Source organism: Amblyraja radiata, chromosome 32 (genome assembly GCF_010909765.2).
Source record: "Amblyraja radiata isolate CabotCenter1 chromosome 32, sAmbRad1.1.pri, whole genome shotgun sequence".
Lineage (NCBI taxonomy): Eukaryota > Metazoa > Chordata > Chondrichthyes > Rajiformes > Rajidae > Amblyraja > Amblyraja radiata.
In genome coordinates, this window is record NC_045987.1 from 5,752,582 (window position 1) to 5,778,444 (window position 25,863).

The 25,863-nt window shown below is 44.3% G+C and overlaps 1 non-coding gene across 1 annotated transcript; it reads left to right on the forward strand.

Annotated features, from left to right (window-relative positions):
- Positions 1-8,021: 8,021 nt before the first annotated feature.
- trnak-cuu lies at positions 8,022-8,094 on the forward strand. The gene has a single exon. It is a non-coding gene; the product is annotated as a tRNA-Lys (tRNA).
- Positions 8,095-25,863: the final 17,769 nt, after the last annotated feature.

Genomic DNA, 25,863 nt, shown 5'->3' on the forward strand with positions numbered 1-25,863 from the left:
AGGGTGGCTAAGGTGAACGTTGGTCCATTGGAGGGTGAGACTGGAGAGTTGTTGGTGGGGAACATGGAAATGGCAAAGGCATTAAACGAGTATTTTGTATCAGTCTTCACCATAGAAGACACAAAAAATATTCCAACGCTGGATAAACAGGGGGCGGTAGGAATGGAGGAGCTAAATACTATTAAGATCACCAAGGAGGTGGTATTAGGGAAATTAATGAGACTGAAGGAGGATAAATCCCCTGGGCCTGATGGATTACATCCAAGGGTCTTGAGGGAGATAGCGGTGGGGATTGTGGATGCATTGGTGATAATTTTCCAAAACTCCCTGGAGGCAGGAACGGTCCCAGTGGATTGGAAAATGGCCAATGTAACACCTATATTTAAAAAAGGAAGTAAACAGAAGGCGGGTAACTATAGACCGGTTAGTCTAACATCGGTGGTGGGTAAAATGTTAGAGACAATTATTAAAGAAACACTAACGGGGCACTTGGATAAACATGACTTCATCGGACAGAACCAGCATGGTTTTGTGAAGGGGAAGTCCTGTTTAACGAATCTGCTCGAATTCTTTGAGGAAGTAACAACCCGGGTGGATAAAGGGGAACCGGTGGATGTGGTATACTTGGACTTCCAAAAGGCTTTTGACAAGGTGCCACATAAGAGACTATTGCTAAAAATAAAAAATTATGGGATTGGGGGTAATATATTAGCATGGGTAGAGGATTGGCTAACAAATAGGAAGCAGAGAGTGGGGATAAATGGTTCATACTCGGGATGGCAACCGGTAACTAGCGGGGTTCCGCAAGGGTCGGTGCTGGGACCCCAGTTGTTCACAATTTATATAAATGATTTGGAGGAGGGAACCAAGTGTAATATATCAAAATTTGCGGACGATACAAAAATGGGAGGAAAAGTAGGGGATGAGGAGGATAGGAAGAGTCTGCAAAAGGATATAGATAAGCTAGGTGAGTGGGCAACAACTTGGCAGATGAAATTTAATACTAATAAATGTGAAGTCATTCACTTTGGGAAAAAAAATGATAGGGCAAGTTATTTTCTAAATGAGGAGGAGCTGCGTTGTAATGCAACGCAAAGGGATCTAGGGGTATTAGTACATGAATCACTAAAAGTTAGTATGCAGGTGCAGCAAGCAATCAGGAAGGCCAATGGAGTTTTGGCCTTTATTGCTAGGGGGATTGAGTATAAAAACACGGAGGTCTTGCTGCAGCTGTACACAGTATTAGTGAGACCACATTTGGAATACTGTGTACAGTTCTGGGGTCCATACTTAAGAAAGGATGTACTAGCCCTGGAGGCAGTGCAGCGAAGGTTTACAAGATTAATTCCTGCAATGAGGGGATTGACATATGAGGAAAGGTTAAGTAGGCTGGAACTCTACTCTTTGGAGTTTAGAAGAATGAGAGGCGATCTCATTGAAACATATAAGATCGTGAGGGGCCTTGATCGGGTGGATGCACCGAGGATGTTCCCAATGATTGGGGAAACTAGAACTAGGGGACATAGTTGCAGAATAAGGGGGGGCTCTTTTAAAACTGAGATGAGGAAGAACTTCTTCACCCAGAGGGTGGTTAATTTATGGAATTCACTGCCCCAGGGAGCAGTGGAAGCAGAAACTTTAAATATATTTAAGACTAAAATAGATGGTTTTTTAGCTGCCAAGGGGATAAGGGGCTACGGGGAGAGGGCATGGATATGGACCTAGGTATGGTTAGTATAGTAAGACCTGAGTGATCTCCTGGACAAGTGTCGATCGCCTGGATTGGGGTCGGAGAGGAATTTCCCGGATTTTTTTCCCGAATTGGACCTGGGTTTTTATCCGGTTTTTTGCCTCCCCCAGGAGATCACGAGGTTCTTGGGGTGGAGAGGGGTGATAGCGGTATAAAGGGGAGGGTAGTGTCTTGTGTTCTGTGTCTTGTGTCTACTGTTTGTGGGTAAGTGTGTCTGTTTAGTGTTCAGCCATGAGCGAATGGCGGTGCGGGCTCGACGGACCTGGTGGTCTACTCTCGCACCTACTTTCTATGTTTCTATGTTTCTATGGCCCGTTCAAAAGAAATGATTTGATTGCATTTTCACTACATCCGAGTGAGGCCACATTAATTATTAGATGTGCCATAAGTTTTATGGCCAGGTTCATGGCCAGTTAATGGGAGCAGCTCCGTCCAAGACCACAAGAAATTGCAGAGAATTGTAGACGCAGCCCAGACCATCACACAAACGTACCTCCCTTCCATTGACTTACAATACAATAAAATCAGTTTTATTCGTCACTTGCACATAAAGTGCAAGTGAAATGAATTTGCCAGCAGCGGTATAATAAACCAAGAACACACAAATACACAAACTGACTTCATTTATACCTCACGCTGCCTCGGCAAGGCCAGCAGCATAATCAAGGGCAAGTCACACCCTGGCCACTCCCTCGTCTCCCCTCTCCCATCAGGTATAGGAGTGTGAAGACGCACACCTCCAGATTCAGGGACAGTTTCTTCCCAGCTGTTATCAGGCAACTGAATCATCCTACCAACTCGAAAGCAGTCCTGAACTACTATCTACCTCATTGGAGACCCTCGGACTGTCTGTGATCGGACTTTACTGGCTTTATCTTGCACTGAACGTTATTGACGTTATTCCTTTTATCATGTATCTGTACACAGTGGACGGCTCGATTGTAATCATGTACAACTAAAGCTTCTCACTGTACCCTGGTACACGTGATGATAAACTAAACTCAAAGACAACTCTGCCCAGGTTTACTTCATGGCATTTCAACATGAAAACTAAGCTTGCTTCTCTTGTTGAGTTTAGAGATACAGCACGGATACAGGCCCTTCGGCCCACCGAGTCCGTGCCAGCCAGCGTTCCCCGCACACCATCACACGAGGGACAATTTTACACTTATACCAAAGCCAATTCACCTACAAACCTGCACGCCTTTGGAGTGTGGGAGGAAACCGAAGATCTCGGAGAAAGCCCACGCAGGTCATGGGGAGAACGTACAAACTCCGTACAGACAGCACCCGTAGTCAGGATTGAACCCGGGTCCCTAGCCCTGCAAGGCAGCAACTCTACCGCTGAGCCACCGTGATTTCCAATGAGCTGTTTGTTGAGCCCTATGCTTAATTTACTAGCTCTTTCAATGGCTTGAATTGCACGAGAACCTGCTAAGAAATGGAAGTTGTCAACAAATATAAGAGGTGAGGAGTTATTGCGATTTTGGATGTAACGTGATATTTTGAGGAAATTATATTTAGAGAGTCAATCACTCTATGCCTATAAATATATATTTTTCAAAATATGATGTTACTTCCAAAGTTCCAATTACTCCTCATCTCTGGGCTCACTGGCGTATCTTGACATCCTATCCAGCAATTTATGGATAGATCAACCATGATTGAATGGCGGAGTAGACATGAATTTCATGCTTATGTATGGCCACCATGGCAGAACAGATTTTCAACCCAAACAAAATGAAAATATTCTTGGCAAAACAGCATTGTTTCTGTTCATCTTGCAGTAGTCCAGAAAATGTCACCTTAAAGACCAAAGCATGAACCTCCTTACTCAGACAATTTATCAGCCACTTAAGCATCAACCCATCTCTTTTATCTGCCAGTTTCTTTTACAAACGTATGCCTTGAAGAACAGCAAACCTTCAAGGCATTTCATCCTGTTAAGCCAGATCAGCCAGGGTGGCACGGTGGCCCAGCGATAGAGTTGCTGCCTTACAGGGCAAGTGCCCCGGGTCCCGGGATCGATCCCGACCTCGGGTGCTGTCTGTGCGGAGTTTGCACGTTCTCCCCGTGACCTACGTGGGTTTTCTCCGAAATCTCCACACTCCAAAGACGTACAGGTTTGCAGGTTAATTGGCTTGGAATTAATATAAATTGTCCGTAGTGTGTGTAGGATAGTGTTAATGTGTTGGGGATCGCTGGTCGGTACAGTCACGGTGGGCCGAAGGGCCTGTTTCCACCCTGTGTCTCTGAACTAATCTAAACTAAACTAAAATCACCCACTAGAGTGAATCATGGTGAGAGCTTTCTCATTAACATCTTTTTATTCCAATATAACAGGTCCTGCAAGATATTCCTATATTTTCACAGTATCGTACCTAATAATAGCTCGTCACTTTATTACCATAGTTGCTCAAAGAAGTTTACTGGAATGAACCCAGGAATTAATGGGTTAACATATGATGAGCGTTTGACAGCACTGGGCCTGTTCTCGCTGGAGTTTAGAAGGATGAGAGGAGGGAACCTCATCGAAACTTACCGAATCGTCAAAGGCTTGGATAGAGTGGATGTGGAGAGGATGTTTTCACTAGTGGGACAGTCTAGAACTAGAGGTCATAGTCTCAGAATAAAAGAAGGGACCTTTAGAAAGGAGATGAGAGGAATTTCTTTAGTTAGAGGGTGGTGAATCTGTGGAATTCATTGCCACAGAAGACTGCGGAGGCCAGGGCAATGGATATTTGATTTGTAGGTTAATTCGCGACATATAAATGTAAATTATTCCTAGTGTGTGTATGGGATAGCGTTAGTGTGTGGGGATCGTTGGTCAGTGTGGACCTGGTGGGCCGAAGGGCCTGTTTCCGCACTGTATCTCTGAAGTAAACTAAACCAAACTACATGTGTCGGAAGGCACTGCAGATGCTGGTTTAAACCGAAGATAGACACAAAATGCTGGAGTAACTCAGCGGTGCAGGCAGCATCTCTGGTGAGAAGGAATGGGTGACGTTTCGAGTCCAGACCCTTCTTCAGACTGAACAAAACTACAATTGAAGATAGCAAATAAATAACTCCACGATGTTTGGACAGTTCGGACAAGTAAAGTGAGACTTCTCGGAATCAGCAGGTTACTTACCAGAAGCCAGCACAAATGCTAACAAGATTAGTGTTGTCATACTGACATTGTCTTTCTGTTTACCCGCTGATGTTTTAACACTAAGCATTTAATTACAATTTAAATAGTGCTTTTTCTTATCATGATGGATTACTGTTTCTAAGTGGATTCATAATGTAACTAAGTGGATTATTCATCGGGTCAGTTGGATTGTTACATCACAGAGGACGGACAAGAGAGTTATTGTCAATGAGTTTGACAAAGCATGACTGACTGGTGGATTATCCAACCAGCATGGCTGGTCCATTAAAAGTCCCAATGGTATCTTGTCTCCCCCTCCTTCTGCCCACTTCAGTTTAGTTTAGTTTATCATCATGTGTACCGAGGTACAGTGAAAAGCTATGGTTGTGTGCTAACCGGTCAGTGGAAAGACAATGTGTTGGAAGGAACTGCAGATGCTGGTTTAAACAGAAGATAGACACAAAAAGCTGGAGTAACTCAGGCAGACAGCATCTCTGGAGAAAAGGAATGGGTCGAGACCCTTCATCAGACAACACATGATTACAATCGAGCCATTCAAAGTATGCAGATTTGTTCACAAGGTTTAGGAGTAGAATTAGGCCATTCGGCCCATCGAGTCTATTCCTCCATTAAATCATGGCTGATCTCTGCCTCCTAACCCCATTCTCTTGCCTTCTCCCCATAACCCTTGACACCCGTTCTAATCAAGAATTTGTCTATCTTTACCTTAAAAATATCTACTGACTTGGCCTCCACAGCCCTCTGTGCCAATGAGTTCCACAGATTCACCACCCTCTGACTAAAGAAGTTCCTCCTCACCTCCTTTCTAAAAGAGCGCCCTTTAATTCTGAGGCGATGACCTCTGGTCCTAGACTCTCCCACCAGTGGAAACATCCTCTCCACATCCACTTGTTGTAGGAGTACAGATTTAAAAGAGTGGAGCGATTGTAATGCGTGATTGCAGATCCACTTCTGTGACCAGCACACAAAGAGTCGCCCGGCTTGGGCGCCATCTTGGATCCAACTCCCAACTCAATGACTCCCAAGATCCAAGTGCCAAGGCCTTGGCCACAATTGATCAGCCATTTCACATTTTTACCATCACAAACAGTCTGCCCTGTGCTCAGCTCAGAAGACAGGATAACAGTGGTTTAAGAGTAGAGTGGCTTGGCATTGGTAGATGGGCAGATGGATGGGGAGGGAATGGCGGGGCTCAGGGTAATGATAATATTGGATTGCAGAAGGGGATGGGAATTGCAAAGCGAACAGTGAGGTGGAGTAGGGATGAACGGGATACTTGCGGGTTTAATTTAGTTTCGCTTAGTTTAGTTTTGACATACAGTGTGGAAACGGGCCCTTCGGCCCACCGAGTCCGTGCTGACCAGCGATCCCGGCACACTAACACTATCCTGCACACTTGGCTTTCTCAGCCGCCTCATGACACTGTCACTCTCCATGTTAACATTTACTCCCAACATTCCTATCACCACAACCTTAGACCTGCAGTAGCAGGCGTTTTATTTGTCCCAACCCTGGCCTCTTGCATCCAGAATAAAGATGCCTGAACTAGGCCCCACATCTAAACATTTGCACGTATCATTCTTCAGTCATTTCTTAAACCAAAGCCTCTTCCTCTTGTGTAGTTTAGTTTAGTTTAGTTGAAAGATACAGCATGGAAACAGGCCCATCGGCACACCGAGTCCACTCCGACCAGCGATCACCCCACACACTAACACTAATCTACACACACTAGGGGCAATGTACAATTATACCAAGCCAATTAACTGACAAACCTGTACGTCTTTGGAGTGTGGGAGGAAACCGAAGATCTCGGAGAAAAACCACGCAGGTCGCGGGAAGAACGTACAAACTCTGTACAGACAGCACCCGTAGTCAGGATCGAACCCGGGTCTCTGGCGCTGTGAGGCAATAGCTACCTCTGCGCCACCGTGTCGCCCTTGATGTTCTCATGTTCATAACTTCATACCTGAACCTTTAGGAGTAGAAATTAGGTCCATGCACAAATATTACAAATATTATGAGTTAATTATTAAACATTGATAAAATACCCCGATAATTTACATTTTTTTTAAACTAATTAAGTTAATTAATTGTTTTTATTGTCTTAAGTGATTTATTTTAAAGACTTGTTCATCTGTAACCTGAATAAAATGAGGCTGGGTAACACTTACTCACCAAACTGGCACAATAAAAAGCCTCATTAAATGGCCCGATGCTCCTGTTAAAATGTTTAAATGTTGTTGACTGGTTGCATTGCCTGGTCTTTCATTCCATATCAACCCAGAAGATAAAAAGGTGATCCACAATCAGGATGTGAGATGATTAACACTTTGGACATAGTAGGCACAGGGAAATTCTCTCCTCTGGTCATAGAAGATATAATAGATCTTATAGAAACATATAAATCTCTTTAAGGATTGGACAGGCTAGATGCAGGAAAAATGTTCCCGATGTTGGGAGAGTCCAGAACCAGCGGTCACAGTTTAAGAATAAGGGGTAGGCCATTTAGGACTGAGATGAGGAAAAACTTTCACCCAGAGAGTTGTGAATCTGTGGAATTCTCTGCCATAGAAGGCAGTGGAGGCCAATTCACTGGATGTTTTCAAGAATGAGTTAGATATAGCTCTTTGGACTAACGGAATCAAGGGATATGGGGAGAAAGCAGGAACAGGGTACTGATTTTAGATGATCAGCATGATTACATTGAATGGCGGCGCCGGCTCGAAGGGTCGAATGGCTTACTCCTGCACCTATTTTCTATGTTTCTATAACCTTAAGGTGGCACGGTGGCGCAGCGCAGCGGTAGAGTTGCTGCCTTACAGCGAATGCAGCACCGGAGACCCGGGTTCGATCCTGACTATGGCTGCTGTTTGTACGGAGTTTGTACGTTCTCCCCATGACCAGCGTGGGTTTTCTCTGAGATCTTCTGTTTCCTCCCACACCCCAAAGACGTACATGTTTGTAGGTTCATTGGCTCAGTAAAATGTAAAAATTGTCCCTAGTGTGTGTAGGATAGCGATAATGTGCGGGGATCGCTGGTTGGCGCGGACCTGGTGGGCCGAAGGGCCTGTTTCCACGCTGTATCTCTAAAACTAAAAAAACTTAAGATTAGCTGAAGCCTGGCTAGCTCAGTCGGTAGAGAATGAGATTCTTAATCTCAGGGTCATAGGTTCAAGCCCTACGTTGGGTGACACACTCTTTGGCGCCAAAATATTGGCGATGGGTGCAAGAATTTCACTGCGTAGCGCATATTTAGTTTTCGGTTAACTTAGAGATGCAGCGCGGAAACTGGCCTGAAACCGACCAGCGATCCCTGCACATTAGCACTATCCTACACACGCTAAGGACAATTTACATTGACACCAAGCCAATTAACCTACAAACCTGTACGTCTTTGGAGTGTGGGAGGAAACCGAAGATCTCGGAGAAAACCCGCGCAGTCACGGGGAGAACCTACAAACTCTGTACAGACGGCACCCGTAGTCGGGATCGAACCCAGGTCTCCGGCGCTGTAAGCGCTGGAAGGCAGCAACTCTACCACTGCGCCACCGTGACAATAAAGAACCATTGTAACTCTTGTAACACTTCTCCACAGTAGGGAGTGGTTGATATTTGATCTTAGAATCGACGAGAGAGGAAGGTTCGGGTGCTGTCTACAGCAGTGGAATGGTTAATTTGCCAGAACAGCAGCCATAGTTCTGGACCATTGATCACGAGATATGAGTTCGAGTCCCACCATGGCAGCTGGGAATTTACATTTAAGTAATTACACAAACTTGGAATTAATGAAACATTCATCAGGAAACCACTGAATTGTTGTAAAAAAAACCCATCAGGTTCATTAATGTCTCAGGAATAAAATCTGCCATGTTTACCTGCTCTGGCTTACAAGTGCCTCCAAACCCTCCAGTATAGCTGGCTGCTCAATACCTCTTCAGTTCAAAGGCAGTAAAGGATGGAGAATACATGTCAATAATGTCCATTACAAAATCTGCTTATATTCCGTTACAATCCAGTGAAACATAGAAAATAGATGCAGGAGTAGGCCATTCGGCCCTTCGAGCCTGCACCGCTATTCAATATGATCATGGCTGATCATCCAGAATCAGTACCCAGTACCTGCTTTTCCCCCATATCCCCTAATTCCATTAGCTTTAAGACCTATATCTAACTCTCTCTTGAAAACATCCAGGGAATTATCCTCCACTGCCTACTGTGGCAGAGAATTCCGCAGATTCATAACTCTCTGGGTGAAAACGTTTTTCCTCATCTCAGTCCTAAATGGCCTACCCCTTATTCTTAAACTGTGACCCCTGGTTCTGGACTCCCCCAACATCGGGAGCTGTGAATGAACATCTAATAAATTATTGTATTCTAACCAGAGTAATATTGGGAGCGAGAAGAGAGGTTGTGGTGGCAAGGTTGAAGGGTAAGACTGTTGATGTTTGGGAAGTTGTCTCGGTGGATGGAGAAGATTAATGGGTGCTTCTCGATGAACAGTACTGGCAATGTGACTTCAGAAAGTAGTATGATAACAATATACGACAAATATGATTCGAGAGGCATAGATTGGGTAGACAATCAGAACCTCTTTTCCCCAGGGTGGGAATGCCTCACACTAGAGGACATAGCTATACGGTGAGAGGAGAAGTTGAACTATTTTGGTTGCTCGAGGGACCTTGAGCTTTTGTTTTGTTTTGCACTGATATTGATTTTATTTATTGACTTTTTTTGTGTGTTTGTTTATAGGATGCTGTGTTTGCAGACCTGGTGTGCTGCTACCATCTTGACTCTTGATAGATAACTCTTGATGCAGCCATGAGCTTGATTGCCATCACTGCACTGGTTGGGCAATCCATTCAGTTAAGTCAACCCACCACGGGAAAACAGACGATAGACATAAAAAGCTGGAGTAACTCAGCGGGTCAGACAGCATCTCTGGAGAAAAGGAATAGGTGGAGTTTCGGGTCGAGACCCTTCTTCATATTTATTCCTTTTCTCCAGAGATGCTGTCTGACCCGCTGAGTTACTCCAACGTTTTGTGTCTATCTTCGGTTTAAACCAGCACCTGCAGTTCCTTCCAACGAACGGGAAAACAGAAGATAGATAAAGCTAGAGAATCCTTGCTACATCAATCTAGACTTTGAAGTCTTACAGAACTCTTGAGTCCAAATCTTAAGACTTTCTCGAGAGACCGTCTCTAAGTAAAAAGAAAATGTCTGAAATTGTTGCCATAGAGGTTTCTACCTATTATGGAGCAAGTTGTTAATTTTTTGTTGAAGGGAGACACAAAATTCTGGAGTAACTCAGCGGGACAGGCAGCATCTCTGGAGAGAAGGAATGGGTGACGTTTCGGGTCGAGACTCTTCTTCAGACTTTAAAGATTCAGAGTTAAATCTTTGTTGATGGTTTGTTGATTTGCAATGCGCCTTTAAACTCTTGTTTTTTTATTCCATTTGGACTGGATAAATGTTATAAATATCTAGTTCTACCCTGTCTGTCGTTTAGTTTCGAGATTCAGCGCCGAAACAGGGTCCTCGGCCCACGCCGAACAGCAATCCCCGCACATTAACACTATCCTACACACTAGGGACAATTTACATTTATACCAAGCCATTTAACCTACAAACCTGTACGTCTTTGGAGTGTGATAGGAAGATCTTGGAGAAAACCTACGCAGGTCACGGGGAGAACGCAGAAACTCCGTACAGACAGAACCCGTAGTCAGGATCGAACCGGGGTCTCTGGCGCTGTAAGGCAATAGCTCCACCGCTACACCATCGTGCCGCCCGACTGTAGCTAACTTTCAGTGTTATAAAAATTCAATTCCCGTGTTTCCTTGTTTGAAAATCTTCCATCATGTACTCATTGCTTGCTCTCATTCCACATCATTGCTACATGTCCTTACCTCTGACATGTAGAGCATATTACTGCCTTAAATGAAGAAGTACATGGTGAATGGCTGCCATTGTACCAACAGCATGGATTCACGCCATCTGTACTCACATAATACAAAACTTGCTGGGGGAAATGGATCTATCACAGGCTGCCGGCTATAAATTACCGTCAGATTTGTTCTTAGTGTTGTACAAATTTGCTTGACGTTTTTTTATGCCATTTCCCTTGAATTTCCAATTTTCCAAGAAGTTTAAATGCATGTCATTGTACATTTAATATCTAGGGCCAAATCTGTTCATCACTTAAGCTGCACCTGAATCTATCCACAATTACACCATTTAAGAATTTACCCAAGTTATAATGCCACGATAAATACCTGTAGGTAATAAGATAGTCCCTCGCTGTTCCCCCCCGCTGTCTGATTTCTTGTGACAAAATTGCAATTTTCTGCTATTTCAATGAGCTGTGAATTGAAATAATTTGCAAATTTCTGTGGTGTCTCCATTTGCATAATTTTGATTTTACTTTTAGTGACTTACCAGATAAATAAACATGCATCAGATCTTGGAGTCAATCTCTGTTATGGCCCTGTCCCACTGTACGAGTTCACCTAAGAGCTCTCCCGAGTTAAAAAAAAAATCAAACTCGTGGTAAGTATGTAGAATGTACGTAGCAGGTACGTCGGAGCTCGGGGACGTCTCTTAGCGGCTCGTAACGCTAACGGCAGGTACTCGGGAAACGCGGTAAGCTCGTGAAGACTCGTGAAGATTTTTCAACATGTTGAAAAATATCCACGAGAGCCCCGAGTACTTGCGACCGGCTATTACGGTAATTCTCTGAGTTCGAATTAGGGGAAACTCGGGAGAACTCTTGAATTAGCTCGGACAGTGGGACAGCCCCATTAGTCAAATAGTCGTCTGCCCGCTTGCCGATATTTGTGCTGCTGTCGCAAGCATTCCATCATCTTCTTGTTTTTTCTTGAACGGTATTTCCTTCCTCTCCAACAAAGCACAAATTGCTGGAGGTCTGAGCGGGTCAGGCCACATCTGCGGATGGAATGGACGGACGGCTTTTTGGATCAGGAACCTTCTTCGGACTGAGTCTCTAGAAGGTGCTGACCTGAAATGGTGTCTGTACATTCCCTCCACAGATGCTGCTTGACCCATTGAGTTCCTCCAGCACTTTGTGTTTTGTTTAAGATTCCGGCATCTGCAATATCTTCCTTCCTCTCCACGTGGCCTGTGATTGTACACTCCAAGGGTGCCTATATATCTTGTTTACATTTGAATCATCAATTTCATCCCATTTGCTACATAAACAGTGAAGTTGAAGACCTTTAAGTCTAGTTTAGTTTAGTTTAGTTTAGTTAATTTAGTTTAGTTTAGTTAGTTTAATTTTGATTTGTTTAGTTAAGATTTGGTTAGTTAAGTTTAGAGGTACAGCATGGAAACAGGCCCTTCGGCCCACTGAGTCCGTGCCGACCGGCAATCCCTGTACACTAGTTCTATCCTACACACTAGGGACAATTTTACAGAAGCCAATTAACCTACGTACAAACCTGCGTGTCTTTTCAGCGCGGGAGGAAACCGGAGCACCCGTAGAAAACCCATGCGGTCACGGGGATAGCAAACAAACTAGGTACAAACAGCACCCTGTAGTCAGGTTCAAACCCAGATCTCTGGTGCTGTAAGGCAGCAACTCTACCGCAGTCCCACTCTGCTCCATATCCAATTGTCCTGTAATATAACTGAGCAATAGTGGCTGCGAAACAAGCATACTGACTCATTTTACCAGTCCGACCATCTTCTCTCAAGCCCCTGGCTCATCCAAGTTTAGAGCTTCAAGATCCCTTTGGCTTCACTCGTTGAGGCTCAGAGCTCGAATTAGCATCGCACATTGCCTTTTTGCTTACCAATATACTCATCACCTGTTGTGATGTATTGAGAGATGGTGTGAATACTACGATGAGATGGGATGGGAGATTGCCAGCTTCACGTGGTCCACCCTGTTTCGACGAATGCAATCATAGAAACATAGAAACATAGAAAATAGGTGCAGGAGGAGGCTATTCAGCCCTTCGAGCCAGCACCGCCATTCATTGCGATCATGGCTGATCATCCCCAATCAATAACCCGTGCCTGCCTTCTCCCCATATCCCTTGATTCCACTAGCCCTTAGAGCTCTATCTAACTCTCTCTTAAATCCATCCAGTGACTTGACCTCCACTGCCCTCTGTGGCAGGGAATGCCACAAATTCACAACTCTCTGGGTGAAAACGTTTTTTCTCACCTCCGTCTTAAATGGCCTCCCCTTTATTCTAAGACTGTGGCCCCTGGTTCTGGACTCGCCCAACATTGGGAACATTTTTCCTGCATGTAGCTTGTCCAGTCCTTTTATAATTGTATATGTTTCCATAAGAACCCCCTCATCCTTCTAAACTCTAAATCTTCTAGACTTCTAAATCAAATAAGATCAAATAGTACAAGTTGTCCTACAACTTTAGGCTGTGCACGCCATACGCAAGAAGAAAGGTTCAATGAGAAATGCTCTAAATAACACAAGGAGACGGGGAGCTCTTCAGAAAACATACTAATACCCTTAGACAGGGCACAGGGACAGGAAAGATTTAGAAGGATACGGGCCAATATTGGGCAATTGGGACTATCTTAGATAGGTCACCTTGGGTCAGTGTGGTCCAGTTGGGCCGAAGGGCCCGTTACCGTGCTTTTTGACTCTATGGCTTTGCTGCTTATTGCAAAGTAACAGTGTGCTTATTTGATATATGCAATTACATAATGATACCACACATGCATAACACATCCACATCGAAACACGGGAATATAGCACAGAAGTTATACCAATTGTGACAGAAAAATAAAAGTTGGTGTTTTGCTGGAAGTCGGAGAACAGAAGGACGCACATTAATCCTCAGAAGACTGTGCCCAACAAACCATTAGAAGAATAAACTCAGCCAAAATAATCCTGTAGGTTTTCAGCAATAAATCTTTTAGCTCACCTTGTTTACTTTACGAGTATTTCAAGTGCCAAGCAGATTTAAGTATGCTTGGGCGTCCAAATATTTTACACATGTGGTTAACAATGAACAAATCCTTCTGGAATAGGTCAGACAGACAGTTTTGTTGCTTTAAACGTCATGGTGGTTTTATTTATGCACCTCGACATTGTCCAACATAATCTTGCAACCAGATGAACAAGAAGGCTCGGACAGAGAAACTATCCACGGAACTTGAGTTTTTTGTTTAGCTGAAACCCCTGTCCCACGGCACGAGTTCATTCCAAGAGCTCTCCCCAAGTTTGCCATGATTTACTCGGTGATTTACGGTAATGGCCACTCGTCGGTACTTGGGGCTCTCGTGGACCTTTTTCAACATGTTGAAAAATCTTCACGAGTCTTCCCGTGCTTACCTGCCGTTAGCGAGTCTTCCCGAGTACCTGCTGTTAGCGTTACGAGCCGCTAAGAGACGTCCCCGAGCTCCGACGTACCCGCTACGTTCATTCTCCGTGCTTACCACGAGTTTGATTTTTTTTTAACTCGGGAGAGCTCTTGGAACGAACTTGTACCGTGGGACAGGGCTTTTAGAAATACAGCGTGGAAGCAGGCCCTTCGGCCCACACTGATTCCACGCCGACTAGCGATCCCCACACACTAACACTATCTTACACACACTAGGGACAATTTACAATTTTACCAAGCCAATTAGTTTACACACCTGTACGTCTTTGTGGGAGGAAACCAGAGCACCCGGAGAAAACCCGCGCAGGACACGGGAATATCGTACGAACTTCATGCAGACAGCTTCCGTAGTCAGGATTGAACCTGGGTCTTTGACGCTGTAAGGCAAAACACAGAGGAACACAACTTCATGGGGGTCATTTGTCCCATTGTGCCTTTGCTGTCACATTATTCTGCAAATCTTACCCCTTACAATATTTATCCTATTCCCTTTTTAATGTTATTATTAAAACTGTTCTTTTCACCCTTTCTGGGATGCTCACCTTTACCAAAATATAAACCATAGAACGCTGCAGGCGATTATTTAGGCGACTGTACCCCCCGACGACAATGTCTACGACAAGTTGCAACAACCTACCACCTAGTGGACATCGAGCTACGGCAAGCTACCGACAACCAGCGACCCATTGGGACGTCCACCTACGATCACAACTACGACAACCTACGACCACACAGGCGATAATCTACGACAACCGGTCAACCCACGTCCACCCGCAACAGGCTACGACAAGCAACGACCCTGTCGGCGACAACTGAAGACAATTCAGTCGCCGGTACCTGTCGCCGGTTGACGTAGGTTGACGTGGGTAATCGCTAATGGAATTCACCGGTCAGCACCGGCGACAACCTACGTCACCTGGCGACAACCTACGTTATCCTGGCGACAACCTACGACAGCACCTACGTCAGGAGACGTCAAGCTACGCTCATTGACGTCAAGCCCACTGTCGCCCACTGTCACCGAAAATCATGTTGGAAATCCAGTGGCGACCAGAAAGGCGCTACGACTCTTTGGGCGACTGAGGAGACGACTCACGACCATACACCCCGGTGACCACGTGGTGACAGCCTAGTCGCCTGTAGTCGCCTAAAAAATAGTCTAAGTGTGGCAGGTCCTTAATTCTTTTCACTTCACCTCTTTGTTATATTGTTAATGATCGTTAAGTTTATATCTGACTCGTTAGTCACTGGGCACTATTTCTCCTTAAACACAAGCTTTCATGAGTGAGAATTTATTAAATTAAATCTCCTTTTAATATTTTCTATTCTCACGATACAAATCTCATTGTTCTCAGCATGTAAACTCTACATTCATTACACCTGGTATATTTCCTCTGAATCCTTGTTAAGACCTTGACATCTCCCTGTTCTCTGTTTCTACATTAAGGGTTCCCAGATTTTAGACTTCAGAAACACAGCGTGGAAACAGGCCCTTCGGCCCATCGAGTCCACGCCGACCAGTGATCACTAGCTGTATCCTCTAATGTACACTAGCTCGATCCTACACACACTAGGGAAAATTTACACTTTACCAAAGCCAAATAATCTACAAACCTGTACATCTTTGGAGTGTGGGAGGAAACCATAGCACCAGGAGAAAACCCACGTGGTCACAGGAAGAACATACAAACTCCATGCAGACAGCACCTGTGGTCAGGATCAAACCAAGATCTCTGGCGCTGTGCCACCCTTATTCGTTGCCACCCTTATTCGTAGGGAATCATGTTGATATTTTCAAAGATCTGTTCTGTTTCTACATCTATTTAATATTGTGCTATTAGTTTTGTTTTACCTCTTTGCGTAGATCAGCAGTTCCTTGTTTTTATATTCTAAGAGTGCCATGTTGTACCCAAGAAGATGTATATTTGAGTTTAGTTTAGTTTAGAGATACAGCGTGTGTCCTGTGTTTTGTGTCTATCTTCAGTTTAAACCACATCTGCAGTTCCTTCTTACACATGTAGTTTAGTTTAGTTTAGTTTGGAGATACAATGTGGAAACAGGCCCTTCGGCCCACCGAGTCCGCACCGACCATCGATGCCCGCACATTAACACTACCCTACACACAATGGTGGACGATTTTGCATTTATGCATTTATACCAAACCAATGAACCTACAATCCTGTACGTCTTTAGAGCGTGAGAGGAAACCGAAGATCTTGGAGAAAATCCACGCAGGTCATGGGGAGAACGTACAAACTCGGTACAGACAAACACCTGTAGTCAGGATCGAACCCGGGTCTCTGGCGCTATAGGGCAGTAGCTCTACCGCTGTGCCACCGTGCCGCCCCAAATGACGAGGTCTTATCGTTGGCCTGTATATTGAACCTATCATGTCTGCTGTTCCATATATTTTTACCAGGCATCAGATATGGAATGATATCAGCTGCGAATGATTGGGAGTCCCATAAAACCTTATTCTGAATGAAAGCATTAACTAATCAGGGTTAAATGTCAAAACTGCAGATGCTGCCAGTTAATGCTGTCAGTATAATCTGAAATGTGAGTTAAGCATCAAGCAAAAAGAAATATGACTAAGAATGGTACTGCCAAAGTTTCTCCAGTGAAATATCATTTCTCCAGTCTTGAGGAATGGCCAAGAGAACAGGAATGTTATAGAATTGCAACTTAAATGTGACATTAAGCCCCCCCTCGTTTTTACTGCGTGGGTCATGGGTTAGGGTTCCTGTGTCGTTTAGTTTGGTTAATGAGGGGAATAAAAAGAATTCGGAGGTTCGGCATATGTTTTGCCAGCGAGACCAAAAAAAAACGGTGATTTATGAAGCAGCTACATTTTGTACAAGGAAATATTGCAGCAGCAACTTGCAGGATCATTCATAGCAGAGCTGTCCAGAGAAGGACTTGCCAACTGTGAGGCCCAGAAGGAAAAGGCAGACAAAAGTAAACGGCTGATCTCTCATCCTCTGCCTTGCGTGTAATCTGCGTGTAATTAATGTGGCCCTTTAAATCAACGTAACATGTCCTCAGTGCGCCCCTCTCTGTCCCCAGATTCCAAGCCAGGTGTTTCAGAATGTAGAACGTAGAACAGTACAGCACAGGAACGGGCGCTCAGATCCACGATGTCCATGCCGCACACCATGCCAAGTTAATCTAATCCCCTCTGCCTGCACAAAATCCTTCCATTCTCAGCACATCTACAATCCACTTCAACTCCACTATTTACGTTTCAACGAGAACCAGGTTCTGAAGGAGCCAAATAAGTGATTTTTTTTTTTTTGTGGAACGCTGATTTCATCAGCCGAAAGCATTCATCTTCCTTTAAACGGACACAGAAAGCTGGAGTAACTCGTCTTCTTATATCCGTGGCGCAGAGCGGGCACGGTGGCGCAGCGGTAGAGTCGCTGCCTCACAGCGCTGGCAGCCACGGAGACCCGGGTTTGATCCCGACTACGGGCGCTGCCTGTGTGGAGTTTGTACGTTATCCCCGTGACCGCGTGGGTTTTCTCAGAGATCTTCGGTTTTTTCCCGCACCCCAAAGACGTACAGGTTTGTAGGTAAATTGGCTTGATATAAGTGTAAGTTGTCCTTGGTTTGTGTAGGATAGTGTTGGTGCGGGGGTCGCTGGTTGATGCAGACTCATTGGGCCGAGGGGCCTGATTCCTCGCTGTATCTCTATCTAAACTAAAGTAAACTATAAGGGAAGAGAATCTTGTGATCCATGCAGGAGGCTTGATAATTAACGACAATAAAACTCTGTGGTTGCAGGAATGTACAATCATTAATTGTTGAAGGGATTAATTGTGGAAGAACTCCAAATCATTCTGAATGATTTCATGAAATATTATATTTCCTTTTACAAGGCGTCTGATATAATGGAGAGTATTGAGTGCCAGTTGAACATGGAACATAGAAGAGGGCAGCATGAAGGAAGAAATTGCAGATGCTGGTTTATCCCGAAGATAGACCCAAAATGCTGGAGTTAAGGGCCTGTCACACTTAAAGCCCTGTCCCACGGTACGAGTTCATTCCAAGAGTACTTCCGAGTATAAAAAAAATCAAACTCGTGGTAAGCACGGAGAATGTACGTAGCGGGTACGTTGGAGCTCGGGGACGTCTCTTAGCGGCTCGTAACGCTAACGGCAGGTAAGCTCGGGAAGACTCGTGAAGAATTTTCAACATGTTGAAAAATGTCCACGAGAGCCCCGAGTACCGACGAGTGGCCATTAGGATGCTAGGAGACTGCAAGGTGACTTGGATAGGCTGGGTGAGTGGGCAAATGTTTGGCAGATGCAGTATAATGTGGATAAATGTGAGGTTATCCATTTTGGTGGCAAAAACAGGAAAGCAGACTATTATCTAAATGGTGGCCGACTAGGAAAAGGGGAGATGCAGCGAGACCTGGGTGTCATGGTACACCAGTCATTGAAAGTAGGCATGCAGGTGCAGCAGGCAGTGAAGAAAGCGAATGGTATGTTAGCTTTCATAGCAAAAGGATTTGAGTATAGGAGCAGGGAGGTTCTACTGCAGTTGTACAGGGTCTTGGTGAGACCACACCTGGAGTATTGCATACAGTTTTGGTCTCCAAATCTGAGGAAGGACATTATTGCCCTAGAGGGAGTGCAGAGAAGGTTCACCAGACTGATTCCTGGGATGTCAGGACTGTCTTATGAAGAAAGACTGGATAGACTTGGTTTATACTCGCTAGAATTTAGGAGATTGAGAGGGGATCTTATAGAAACTTATAAAATTCTTAAGGGGTTGGACAGGCTAGATGCAGGAAGATTGCTCCCGATGTTGGGGAAGTCCAGGACAAGGGGTCACAACTTAAGGATAAGGGGGAAATCCTTTAAAACCGAGATGAGAAGAACTTCTTTCACACAGAGAGTGGTGAATCTCTGGAACTCTCTGCCACAGAGCGTAGTCGAGGCCAGTTCATTGGCTATATTTAAGAGGGAGTTAGATGTGGCCCTTGTGGCTAAGGGGATCAGAGGGTATGGAGAGAAGGCAGGTACGGGATACTGAGTTGGATGATCAGCCATGATCATATTGAATGGCGGTGCAGGCTCGAAGGGCCGAATGGCCTACTCCTGCACCTAATTTCTATGTTTCTATGTTTCTATGTTTCTATTACCGTAAATCTCCGAGTTCTAATCAGGGCAAACTCGGGAGAGCTCTTGGAATGAACTCGTACCGTGGGACAGGGGTTTTAGAAAAATCGGTGACTGGACCCCCCTTCGACATAAAATTTGAAATAGCATCATTACTTTAACACAAAAAAACACCAAAGTCAGCACCAGCGACAACCTACGTTAACCTGGCGACAACTATGACAACACCTACGTCAGAGGAAGTCAAGCTACGCTCATTGGCGTCAAACCCACTGTCGCCGACTGTCTGCGAAAATCAACATGTTGAAAATCCAGCGGCGACCAGAAAGAAGCTACGACTCTTTGCGCGACTGAGGAGACGACTCACGACCATACAGGCGACACCCCGGCGACCATGTGGCGACTGCCTAGCCACCTGCAGTCGCATAAAAAATAGCCTAAGTGGGACAGAAGCTTAACTCAGCGGGTCAGGCAGCATCTCCGAAGAAAAGGAATAGGTGACGTTTCAGGTCGAGACCCTTCTTTGGACTCAAAGACTCTTAAAAAAGTTGAGCTTGGGAACAGGTGCAGTGTCTGTGTCGACCAATATGCCAAAATAATCTAATCTCTTCATATCCTGCCATTCCCAAAACATCTATACGCTTATCTAAAAGCCTTTTTAAAGCCACTGGTTTATCTGCCTCCTCCATCAGCCCTGGCAGCGTGTTTCAGGCACCCACCACACGCTGTGTAAAATAAAAATTGGCCCACACATCTCATATAGACTTTGTCCCTCTTACCGTAAACCTATGCCCTGTAACGTTTGACATTTCCACCCTGGAGAAAAAGGCTCTGACCTATCTGTGCCTCTCATATTTTATATACTTCTATCAGGTTTCTCCTCAACCGATAACACTGTGGAGAAAACAATCCATGTTCAGGCACCTTTACACCTAGACACAACATCTTCTGGAAATACTATTAAGACATAGGAGCGGCAACCATATGAATACAAGGCAAGTAAATGATACCTTGTTTGTGGAAGTATTTTTCCTCCACCTAATAACAGCTGTACCTTTCATATCTCTGTCTCCCTCTCCCCCGACTCTCAGTCTGAAGAAGGGTCTCAACCCGAAACTTCACCTATTCCTTTTCTCCAGAGATGCTGCCTGACCCGCTGAGTTGCTCCAGCATTTTGTGTCTATCTTCAGTTTAAACCAGCATCTGCAGTTCCTTCCTGCACGCTGAGCAGTATTATGCTGTGTCTGAAGACATTTGCCTGAAGTCTGAAGTCTGAAGTCTGAGGACAGAGCTACCAGCCTTGGAGGGCATCTACCACACACGGTGCCTCGGGAAGGCCGTCAGCATCCATAAAGACTCATCACACCCCTGTAACGGACTGTTCGAACTACTTCCCTCCGGCAGACGTTACAAGGCCTTCTACGCCCGTACCTCCAGACTCAGAAACAGCTTTATTCCAAGAGCTATAGCGGCTCTGAACCGGCCCTGCTGAGTTTCCCCCCATCCCCCCTGGACTGTCTCCCTCGGATGGTCACGTCACACAGCATATTTATTTATTTTACTTTTCTTTTTCATCGGTTGGAGCTGCGTACTAAATCTCGTTGCACTGACGTGCAATGACAATAAAAGATATTATTATTATTATTAAGATCATTCAATCTTGTTGGCACTGCTTTTGACTGCAAGTGGCAAAGGAATGATTTACGCAGTTCATTTACTCGATGCCACCTTCGTGTGTTGAAATTTCTCGGCTCGGCATCTGCCTCATCTCAGCCGCCCTTGCAGAGGATATCTGTGAGCAGATAAAATACCTCAGATGCTCTGTGCGACCAACCATCACACCAAGGAGTAAAACATAGGCAGTAGAAATTGTGTTATGGTCTGACTTATCTTTAAGGAGCCATTCTGAAGGTTTTGAAAGAGAGAGGGCAGTAAGTGAAGAGCATGAACCATTTTCACCAGCAGCCAGTGGAGGGTTCCCAAGTTCACAAGTTCACAAGTTATAGGAGTAGCAGTAGGCCATTCGGCCCATCGAGTCTACTCCGCCATTCAATCATGGCTGATCTCTGCCTCCTAATCCCATTTTCCTGCCTTCTCCCCATAAACCCTTGACATCCGTTCATGGTGTATGTTGGGAAATGTTGGGAAAAGAAGACTTTTCTTAACATGGGGAGGTTGTAAGTTTGGAGTTTTCTACTTCAAAGAACTGTGGATACAAAGGCAGGAAAAACATTCAAATCTGAGATTAATAGATTATTCCAAAGAAATATTAAACAGTGGTTTAGAAAGGAAATGGGGAAGTGGAATTAAGGCACGGAACAAATTATAATCCTAAGGGATATGGGGAGAAAGCAGGAACGGGTTACTGATTTTGGACGATCAGTCATGATCATATTGAATGGCGGTGCTGGCTCGAAGGGCCGAATGGCCTACTCCTGCACCTATTTTCTGTTTCTGTTTCTAATGAACAGTGGAGCAGGTTTGAAAGGCCCTGAAGTTTACTCCTTATTTTTGTCTTTTATGTTTTTACGCCAACTACATTTTAGGGAACCGGGTGTAAATGAAAGCCTAATTTAGATAAAAAGAAACCAGAATAGTTACGGATGAGGTCTTTCTTTTGGCACGACATCAAGCATTTTATGTGGTAATGTCAACAAAGTTGCATCAAAATAAATCACCTGGAAGGATTTCAGCAGAAAGGTTTTTTTCTACAGTGCTAGATCCAATCCCAATACCGATGTTCTTATTAATAAACATCAGCCATAGATGTGCACATCAAAGAAATGTCTACCGTGGTCCCACATTCCAACAAAGGGCTGGCCAACAAGCTCAGAAAGGCCAAATGCCGCACTGACTCCAGAAGAAATCTAAAAGAAGAGTCTTTGGGTCATAATTGCCAAGTTCTCTGCTTACTCTTAAAGCCCCATGTCCCACGATGCGAGTTTACCCAAGAGCTCTCCCGAGTTTAAAAATAAAATCAAACTCGCGGTACTTCATCAAGAGTATTTTTTTGCTCTTGGAAATTTTTTCACACTGTTGAAAAATCTTCACGAGTTTCCGCGTTTCCCGAGTACCTGCCGTTAGCATTACGAGCCGCTACGAGGCATCCACGATCTCCGACGTACCCGCTACGTACATTCTACGTACTTACCACGAGTTTGATTTTTTTTAAAACCCGGGGAGCTCTTGGGTAAATTCGCATCGTGGGACGGTGGCTTAAGAGGTAGAAACAGAACATAAAGAGTTGAGACCTTTTACTATTGTATCGTGGCACAAATATATATATATATATTTTTTTTTAAATAATTTTATTTATTAGAAGTAAGTACAATACAGTGATACCTTTTTACAGGTTCCCAAAATTATGTTAACATATTACATTCTCTGTGGCACAAATATGACATGTTTCAAGATTTGTGCAGGTCTTAGTCTTAAAGGCACCGCTTCTGGGGTTAGGGTAGTATATTAGTGCCCAAGTAATAACGAGTTGCTCATCCAAGCGTGCAGGTGACATGAATTACGAAGGAGAGCAATTTGTGTAGATGGGAGCAGGAAATGACGAACAGACATGTTCAGACTAAGTGGGCAAAACTATTGCAGAAGGACTTTAACATGTGGAGGGATGCGATCATCCAGTCTGGAACTAAGAAAGATAAATTGGAATACTTTTTTTCAATGGCAGGAGTCTGAGAACCATGGTGGAGCAATGCAGTCTGGCAAAATGATTGGAATTTGTGCACACTTATAGAAAGCTACCAAACAGGCTAATGGAATTGGAATGTAAGCATTTCCATCGAGAGTCGCTCGTCAATAAAGTGGAGGAAGCTATCCTATAGTGACATACAGCTTTGGTTACATTCTGTTAGGAGTATACCCTTGGTTTCAGATATCATGGCTCAGAGGGGATTTATTGGCTGTGGAGCAGGGCATGATATATATTAATGGTCTCAGTGAAGGATTGGGCATTCTGTGGCCAAATGGGCTGAAGGTGCAAAGAAGGTTATGAAGCAAGTTGCAAGGCAGAGGGCCACAGAGTTTGCAAAGGGATACAGAGAGGTCACATTGGTGAGTAAGGAATTAGCGAGTAGGTTATAATGTACGGAGACGTGGATGCATCAGACTTGGACTGAAGAACGGAAAAGCAATCGATTAGAAGATTGAGGGGGAAATTTTAAAAAACTTACAAAATTCTTAAAGGGTTGGACAGGCTAGATGCAGGAAGATTGTTCCCGATGTTGGGGAAGTCCAGAACAAGGGGTCACAGTTTAAGGATAAGGGGGAAATCTTTTAGGACTGAGATGAGAAAAACATTTTTTACACAGAGAGTGGTGAATCTCTGGAATTCTCTGCCACAGAATGTAGTTGAGGCCAGTTCATTGGCTATATTTAAGAGGGAGTTAGATGTGGCCCTTGTGGCTAAGGGGATCAGGGGGTATGGAGAGAAGGCAGGTACAGGATACTGAGTTGGATGATCAGCCATGATCATATTGAATGGCCGTGCAGGCTCGAAGGGCCGAATGGCCTACTCCTGCACCTATTTTCTAGGTTTCTATGTTTCTATGATTGTTTGAATGTAACCTGACTGAGCCATGCTGTGAATGAGTGATATGGATATCCATGTCCATATACATAGGAAGTTATATATTATAAAACATGACAAGTAATTCGGAAGGCAAATAGAATATTGGTGTGGATTACAGGGGAGATAGCCTATGAATTAGTTACTCTTGCTACAGTCGTTCCAACCTTCCATGTACTAAGACAGTGTTCAAATGCATCCTATTCAGGAGATGTTGAGGTCAATGGGGAGACATTCGACACATACTTGACTGAACTGAAGTTGCTGACTCCAGTCGCCAACGTCAGAGACCTAAGGGATGAGTTGATCTATGACAGGATTGAACGCAGAATTGGAATACAAGATGTCTGGCAAGAGAAGCAGACCTGGCAAAGTGTGTCAAATTCTGCAGGAATATTGTGCTGTCTAAAGCTACAATTGATGAGCTCAAAAGTGGACAAGGTTTCAGCCATGTAGTCACAGAGAAGCATGTATATATAAAGAGTTTAACAACATTTAAAGTATGTCAATATTATAGCCTTATAAATAACAGAAGAAGAAATGCTCAGCCAAAGTTTGGTTTAGTTTAGTTTGTTGTTTTTGTGTAACAAGGTACAGTGTAAAGCTTTTTTGGTGTGTGTTATCCAGTGAGTTGAAAGACAGTACATGATTTCCATCAGCCGTTCACAGTGTACAGATACAGGATAAAGGGAATAACGTTTGGTGCTAGATAAAGTCCAGTAAAGTTCTATTAAAGATAGTCCCAAGGTCTCCAATGTGGTGGATAGTTGGTCAGGACCACTCTAGTTGGTGATAGGATGGTACAGTTCCTCAAAGGAAAGAATATCACAAGTCTTATAAACTTCTACAGATGCACCATGCCTTGGATTGGGAACAGCTCTGCCCAAGACCACAAGAAACTGCAGAGAATTGTGCATGCGGCCCAGACTAACGCACAGTGCAGATGCCTCTCCATTGACACCACATACACCAAGTTGCCTTGGAAAAGCAGCCAACATGATCAAACACATTTCCCACCCCAGTCATTCCTTCTTCTCCCTGATTCCTTCAGAGAGAAGGTACAGAAGCTTAAAAGCGCATCCCACCTGACTTCGGAACCTTCTTCTCCTCAATCAGGCTTCTGAACTGTCCTTCCATAAGCTAGGATACAAGCCGAATCTCCTCTACTTTAGTGCAGACATTGGACTTTGTCTATGAGATTGTTGCGTTACAATGCTGAGATCTATATCCCTTTGCTCTACTACCTATTGTCCATGATTTTGACTTGAATGAATGAATGAATGAATGAATGAATGAATGAATGAATGAATGAATGAATGAATGAATGAATGAGTGAATGAATGATGAATGAATGAATGAATACTTTATTATCACATGTGACAAGTCACATGGAAATTCTTTGTTTGCCTACCCAATGTCCCCCTTGTTCTTACACCCCACTGCCCCTCCACCCCACCCCCACCCCCACCCCCCCCCCTCACTGCAGTCCCCCCATGCCGTGCCCTTCTTTGTTTCTTCCCCCCATTGTATTTATATTTAGTATTATCTAATTTGATTGGACAGCATGCAAAACAAAACTTTTCACTGCACGCGTAGCGATAATATACCTAAACCTAAACCAAAATGCCAAAAAGAAAGAATCAATTTTCATTCCAGAGCAAAGGGATGAAGGCAACTTGCAAGAAGATGGAAGCTAGTGATGGGGCAATGCCAGACCACAATGATGCACACATGGCTGCGGACCCTGTGAGATGTCTGAGGGAGATGGTGGTGGGAGCCGAGAGGTGACAATGATCGCAGGCTGCGAGACGGATAAACAAAGTACAGGAGCCAAGTAAACAATTCAGATGATTGTTAATGCAAGGATGCATTACCAGATTT